Genomic DNA, 7,359 nt, shown 5'->3' on the forward strand with positions numbered 1-7,359 from the left:
CCCCCTCCCATCTCTCTAGGTATAGACTGGGCTCCAGACAGTAACTCTATGCCCCCTTCCCATCTCTCCAGGTATAGACTGGGCTCCAGACAGTAACTCCTATTCCCCCTCCCATCTCTTCCAGGTATAGACTGGGCTCCAGACAGTAACTCTATGCCCCCCTCTCATCTCTCCAGGTATGGGCCCCGGGCTCCAGGCAGTAACTCTATTCCACCCTCCCATCTCTCCAGGTATAGACTGGGCTCCAGACAGTAACTCTATCCCACCCTCCCATCTCTCCAGGTGTAGACTGGGCTCAGACAGTAACTCCTATTCCCCCTCCCATCTCTCCAGGTATAGACTGGGCTCCAGAGAGTAACTCCTATGCCCCCTACCCATCTCTCCAGGTATAGACTGGGCTCCAGACAGTAACTCTATGCCCCCCCCTTCCCATCTCTCCAGGTATAGACTGGGCTCCAGACAGTAACTCTATTCCCCCCTCCCATCTCTCCAGGTATAGACTGGGCTCCAGACAATAACTCTATTCCACCCTCCCCATCTCTCCAGGTATAGACTGGGCTCCAGAGAGTAACTCTAAGCCCCCTCCCATCTCTCAGGTATAGACTGGGCTCCAGACAGTAACTCAGTACATCTCTCCTACTAGGCTGTAACTCTAAGCCCCCTCCCATCTCTCCAGGTATAGACTCCAGACAGGCTCCAGGTATAGACTGGGCTCCAGACTAACTCTATGCCCCCTCCCATCTCTCAGGTATAGACTGGGCTCCAGACAGTAACTCTATGCCCTCTCCCATCTCTCAGGTATAGACTGGGCTCCAGACGGTAATTCCATGCCCCCTCCCTATCTCTCCAGGTATAGACTGGGCTCCAGAGAGTAACCGTATCGTGACCTGTGGGACGGATCGTAGCAGCATATGTCACAGTGGTCTCTGAAGGAGGTGTGAGCTCCCACCCTGGTCATCCTCCGTATCAACCGGGCTGCTCGCTGTGTCAGCTGGTCTCCCAAGGAGAACAAGTTCGCTGTGGGTAGCGGGTCACGCCTCATATCCATCTGCTACTTTGAACAGGAGAATGACTGGTGAGGACTAGATAGGACTGGGTTGAACTATATCTGTTATAGGAGAATGACTGGTGAGGGACTAGATAGGACTGGGTTGAACTATATCTGTTATAGAGAACAGGAGAATGACTGGTAGAGACTAGACAGGACTGGGATTGAACTATATCTGTTATAGAGAACAGGAGAATGACTGGTGAGGACTAGACAGGACTGGGTTGAACTATATCTGTTATAGAGAACAGGAGAATGACTGGTGAGGACGAGACAGGACTGGGTTTTAACTATATAACTGTTTCAGTTTTGTCAGTTTTATCAGGCTCTGTCCTCAATACCATCCTAGGCTCTGTCCTCAATACCATCCTAGTGTCTGTCCTCAATACCATCCTAGTCTCTGTCCTCAATACCATCTCAACCAGGTTTCGACCATATCTCAACCACATTTCAACCCTGTTATTCCCAGGTGGGTCTGTAAGCACATCAAGAAGCCGATCCGTTCCACCGTCCTCAGTCTGGACTGGCATCCTAACAACGTGCTGCTGGCGGCTGGATCCTGTGACTTCAAATGCAGGTAGAGAGAGAGACCGTCAGAGACCATGTTTCAGCCTCATCAGTAGAGAGAGACAGACCGTCAGAGACCATGTTTCAGCCTCATCAGTAGAGAGAGAGACCGTCAGAGACCATGTTTCAGCCTCATCAGTAGAGAGAGACCGTCAGAGACCATGTTTCAGCCTCATCAGTAGAGAGAGACCGTCAGAGACCATGTTTCAGCCTCATCAGTAGAGAGAGAGACCGTCAGAGACCATGTTTCAGCCTCATCAGTAGAGAGAGAGACCGTCAGAGACCATGTTTCAGCCTCATCAGTAGAGAGAGAGACCGTCAGAGACCATGTTTCAGCCTCATCAGTAGAGAGAGAGACCGTCAGAGACCATGTTTCAGCCTCATCAGTAGAGAGAGACCGTCAGAGACCATGTTTCAGCCTCATCAGTAGAGAGAGAGAGAGACCGTCAGAGACCATGTTTCAGCCTCATCAGTAGAGAGAGAGACCGTCAGAGACCATGTTTCAGCCTCATCAGTAGAGAGAGACCGTCAGAGACCATGGTTCAGCCTCATCAGTAGAGAGACCGTCAGAGACCATGTTTCAGCCTCATCAGTAGAGAGAGACAGACCGTCAGAGACCATGTTTCAGCCTCATCAGTAGAGAGACCGTCAGAGACCATGTTTCAGCCTCATCAGTAGAGACAGACCGTCAGAGACCATGTTTCAGCCTCATCAGTAGAGAGACCGTCAGAGACCATGTTTCAGCCTCATCAGTAGAGAGCAGACCGTCAGAGACCATGTTTCAGCCTCATCAGTAGAGAGCAGACCGTCAGAGACCATGTTTCAGCCTCATCAGTAGAGAGACAGACCGTCAGAGACCATGTTTCAGCCTCATCAGTAGAGAGGACCGTCAGAGACCATGTTTCAGCCTCATCAGTAGAGAGAGACCGTCAGAGACCATGTTTCAGCCTCATCAGTAGAGAGACCGTCCCAGAGACCATGTTTCAGCCTCATCAGTAGAGAGAGACCGTCAGAGACCATGTTTCAGCCTCATCAGTAGAGACCGTCAGAGACCATGTTTCCAGCCTCATCAGTAGAGAGACCGTCAGAGACCATGTTTCAGCCTCATCAGTAGAGAGACAGACCGTCAGAGACCATGTTTCAGCCTCATCAGTAGAGAGAGCAGACCGTCAGAGACCATGTTTCAGCCTCATCAGTAGAGAGAGACCGTCAGAGACCATGTTTCAGCCTCATCAGTAGAGAGAGACCGCCAGAGACCATGTTTCAGCCTCATCAGTCGAGAGAGAGACAGACCGTCAGAGACCATGTTTCAGCCTCATCAGTAGAGAGAGACAGACCGTCAGAGACCATGTTTCAGCCTCATCAGTAGAGAGACAGACCGTCAGAGACCATGTTTCAGCCTCATCAGTAGAGAGAGGACCGTCAGAGACCATGTTTCAGCCTCATCAGTAGAGAGAGACAGACCGTCAGAGACCATGTTTCAGCCTCATCAGTAGAGAGAGACCGTCAGAGACCATGTTTCAGCCTCATCAGTAGAGAGACCGTCAGAGACCATGTTTCAGCCTCATCAGTAGAGAGAGACCGTCAGAGACCATGTTTCAGCCTCATCAGTAGAGAGAGACCGTCAGAGACCATGTTTCAGCCTCATCAGTAGAGAGAGACCGTCAGAGACCATGTTTCAGCCTCATCAGTAGAGAGAGACCGTCAGAGACCATGTTTCAGCCTCATCAGTAGAGAGACCGTCAGAGACCATGTTTCAGCCTCATCAGTAGAGAGAGACCGTCAGAGACCATGTTTCAGCCTCATCAGTAGAGAGAGACAGACCGTCAGAGACCATGTTTCAGCCTCATCAGTAGAGAGAGAACCGTCAGAGACCATGTTTCAGCCTCATCAGTAGAGAGAGAGAGACCGTCAGAGACCATGTTTCAGCCTCATCAGTAGAGAGACAGACCGTCAGAGACCATGTTTCAGCCTCATCAGTAGAGAGAGACCGTCAGAGACCATGTTTCAGCCTCATCAGTAGAGAGAGAGAGACCGTCAGAGACCATGTTTCAGCCTCATCAGTAGAGAGACAGACCGTCAGAGACCATGTTTCAGCCTCATCAGTAGAGAGACAGACCGTCAGAGACCATGTTTCAGCCTCATCAGTAGAGGAGACAGACCGTCAGAGACCATGTTTCAGCCTCATCAGTAGAGGAGAGAGACCGTCAGAGACCATGTTTCAGCCTCATCAGTAGAGAGAGACAGACCGTCAGAGACCATGTTTCAGCCTCATCAGTAGAGAGAGACCGTCAGAGACCATGTTTCAGCCTCATCAGTAGAGAGACAGACCGTCAGAGACCATGTTTCAGCCTCATCAGTAGAGAGAGACAGACCGTCAGAGACCATGTTTCAGCCTCATCAGTAGAGACAGACAGACCGTCAGAGACCATGTTTCAGCCTCATCAGTAGAGAGACCGTCAGAGACCATGTTTCAGCCTCATCAGTAGAGAGACAGACCGTCAGAGACCATGTTTCAGCCTCATCAGTAGAGAGAGAGACCGTCAGAGACCATGTTTCAGCCTCATCAGTAGAGAGAGACCGTCAGAGACCATGTTTCAGCCTCATCAGTAGAGAGACCGTCAGAGACCATGTTTCAGCCTCATCAGTAGAGAGAGACCGTCAGAGACCATGTTTCAGCCTCATCAGTAGAGAGAGAGACAGACCGTCAGAGACCATGTTTCAGCCTCATCAGTAGAGAGAGACCGTCAGAGACCATGTTTCAGCCTCATCAGTAGAGAGACAGACCGTCAGAGACCATGTTTCAGCCTCATCAGTAGAGAGAGACAGACCGTCAGAGACCATGTTTCAGCCTCATCAGTAGAGAGACAGACCGTCAGAGACCATGTTTCAGCCTCATCAGTAGAGAGACAGACCGTCAGAGACCATGTTTCAGCCTCATCAGTAGAGAGACAGACCGTCAGAGACCATGTTTCAGCCTCATCAGTAGAGAGACCGTCATAGACCATGTTTCAACCTCATCAGTAGAGAGAGACAGACTGTCAGAGACCATGTTTCATCCTCATCAGTAGAGAGACAGACCGTCAGAGACCATGTTTCAGTCTCATCAGTAGAGAGACCGTCATAGACCATGTTTCAACCTCATCAGTAGAGAGAGACAGACCGTCAGAGACCATGTTTCAGCCGCATCAGTAGAGAGAGAGACCGTCAGAGACCATGTTTCAGCCTCATCAGTAGAGAGAGAGACCGTCAGAGACCATGTTTCAGCCTCATCAGTAGAGAGACAGACCGTCAGAGACCATGTTTCAGCCTCATCAGTAGAGAGACAGACCGTCAGAGACCATGTTTCAGCCTCATCAGTAGAGAGAGACAGACCGTCAGAGACCATGTTTCAGCCTCATCAGTAGAGAGAGACAGACCGTCAGAGACCATGTTTCAGCCTCATCAGTAGAGAGAGAGACCGTCAGAGACCATGTTTCAGCCTCATCAGTAGAGAGACAGAGACCATGTTTCAGCCTCATCAGTAGAGAGAGAGACAGACCGTCAGAGACCATGTTTCAGCCTCATCAGTAGAGAGACCGTCAGAGACCATGTTTCAGCCTCATCAGTAGAGCGAGACAGACCGTCAGAGACAATGTTTCAGCCTCATCAGTAGAGAGACAGACCGTCAGAGACCATGTTTCAGCCTCATCAGTAGAGAGACCGTCAGAGACCATGTTTCAGCCTCATCAGTAGAGAGAGAGAGACCATCAGAGACCATGTTTCAGCCTCATCAGTAGAGAGACCGTCAGAGACCATGTTTCAGCCTCATCAGTAGAGAGAGAGACCATCAGAGACCATGTTTCAGCCTCATCAGTAGAGAGACAGACCGTCAGAGACCATGTTTCAGCCTCATCAGTAGAGAGACAGACTGTCAGAGACCATGTTTCAGCCTCATCAGTAGAGAGACAGACCGTCAGAGACCATGTTTCAGCCTCATCAGTAGAGAGAGACAGACCGTCAGAGACCATGTTTCAGCCTCATCAGTAGAGAGACAGACCGTCAGAGACCATGTTTCAGCCTCATCAGTAGAGACAGACCGTCAGAGACCATGTTTCAGCCTCATCAGTAGAGAGACAGACCGTCAGAGACCATGTTTCAGCCTCATCAGTAGAGAGAGAGAGACCGTCAGAGACCATGTTTCAGCCTCATCAGTAGAGACAGACAGACCGTCAGAGACCATGTTTCAGCCTCATCAGTAGAGAGACCGTCAGAGACCATGTTTCAGCCTCATCAGTAGAGAGACAGACCGTCAGAGACCATGTTTCAGCCTCATCAGTAGAGAGAGAGACCGTCAGAGACCATGTTTCAGCCTCATCAGTAGAGAGAGAGAGAGACCATGTTTCAGCCTCATCAGTAGAGAGACAGACCGTCAGAGACCATGTTTCAGCCTCATCAGTAGAGAGACCGTCAGAGACCATGTTTCAGCCTCATCAGTAGAGAGAGACCGTCAGAGACCATGTTTCAGCCTCATCAGTAGAGAGAGAGACCGTCAGAGACCATGTTTCAGCCTCATCAGTAGAGAGAGAGACCATCAGAGACCATGTTTCAGCCTCATCAGTAGAGAGACAGACCGTCAGAGACCATGTTTCAGCCTCATCAGTAGAGAGACCATCAGAGACCATGTTTCAGCCTCATCAGTAGAGAGAGAGACAGACCGTCAGAGACCATGTTTCAGCCTCATCAGTAGAGAGAGAGACCGTCAGAGACCATGTTTCAGCCTCATCAGTAGAGAGAGAGAGACCATCAGAGACCATGTTTCAGCCTCATCAGTAGAGAGAGACCGTCAGAGACCATGTTTCAGCCTCATCAGTAGAGAGAGAGACCGTCAGAGACCATGTTTCAGCCTCATTAGTAGAGAGAGACCGTCAGAGACCATGTTTCAGCCTCATCAGTAGAGAGAGACCGTCAGAGACCATGTTTCAGCCTCATCAGTAGAGAGAGACCGTCAGAGACCATGTTTCAGCCTCATCAGTAGAGAGAGAGAGACCGTCAGAGACCATGTTTCCCTACCGAATTCTCTTCCCTCTCCCCCTTAATATATTACCCCCCTCTCTCTCTCTCTCCCCCAGGGTTTTCTCGGCCTACATCAAGGAGGTGGAGGAGAAGCCCGGACCCACAGTGTGGGGGTCCAAGATGCCGTTTGGAGAGGTGCTGTTTGAGTCTGGGCCCTCAGCAGGGGTGTCAGGGGGGGCTGGAGATGGGGCAGGAGGGGGATGGGTCCACGGGGTCTGTTTCTCCCACAGCGGGAACCGCCTGGCCTGGACATCGCATGACTCGACTGTGGCGATCGCAGAGGGAGGCAAGACCAGCACGTAAGGAGAGAGAGGACACTGATCTGTGTGTATTCTGGTATCAGTAGAGGGAGGCAAGACCAGCACGTAAGGAGAGAGAGGACACTGATCTGTGTGTATTCTGGTATCAGTAGAGGGAGGCAAGACCAGCACGTAAGGAGAGAGAGGACACTGATCTGTGTGTATTCTGGTATCAGTAGAGGGAGGCAAGACCAGCACGTAAGGAGAGAGAGGACACTGATCTGTGTGTATTCTGGTATCAGTAGAGGGAGGCAAGACCAGCACGTAAGGAGAGAGGACACTGATCTCTCTGTGTGTATTCTGGTATCAGTAGAGGGAGGCAAGACCAGCACGTAAGGAGAGAGAGGACACTGATCTGTGTGTATTCTGGTATCAGTAGAGGGAGGCAAG

General features: G+C 50.7%; 1 long non-coding RNA gene across 1 annotated transcript; it reads left to right on the forward strand.

Annotated features, from left to right (window-relative positions):
• Positions 1 to 931: 931 nt before the first annotated feature.
• On the forward strand, positions 932 to 6,889 carry LOC127926829 (uncharacterized). The gene is made up of 3 exons (XR_008125183.1): positions 932 to 1,075; positions 1,518 to 1,625; positions 6,727 to 6,889. It is a non-coding gene; the product is annotated as an uncharacterized LOC127926829 (long non-coding RNA).
• The last annotated feature ends 470 nt before the right edge of the window (positions 6,890 to 7,359 follow it).

This window comes from Oncorhynchus keta, unplaced genomic scaffold, assembly GCF_023373465.1.
Source record: "Oncorhynchus keta strain PuntledgeMale-10-30-2019 unplaced genomic scaffold, Oket_V2 Un_contig_8430_pilon_pilon, whole genome shotgun sequence".
Taxonomy (NCBI): Eukaryota; Metazoa; Chordata; class Actinopteri; order Salmoniformes; family Salmonidae; genus Oncorhynchus; species Oncorhynchus keta.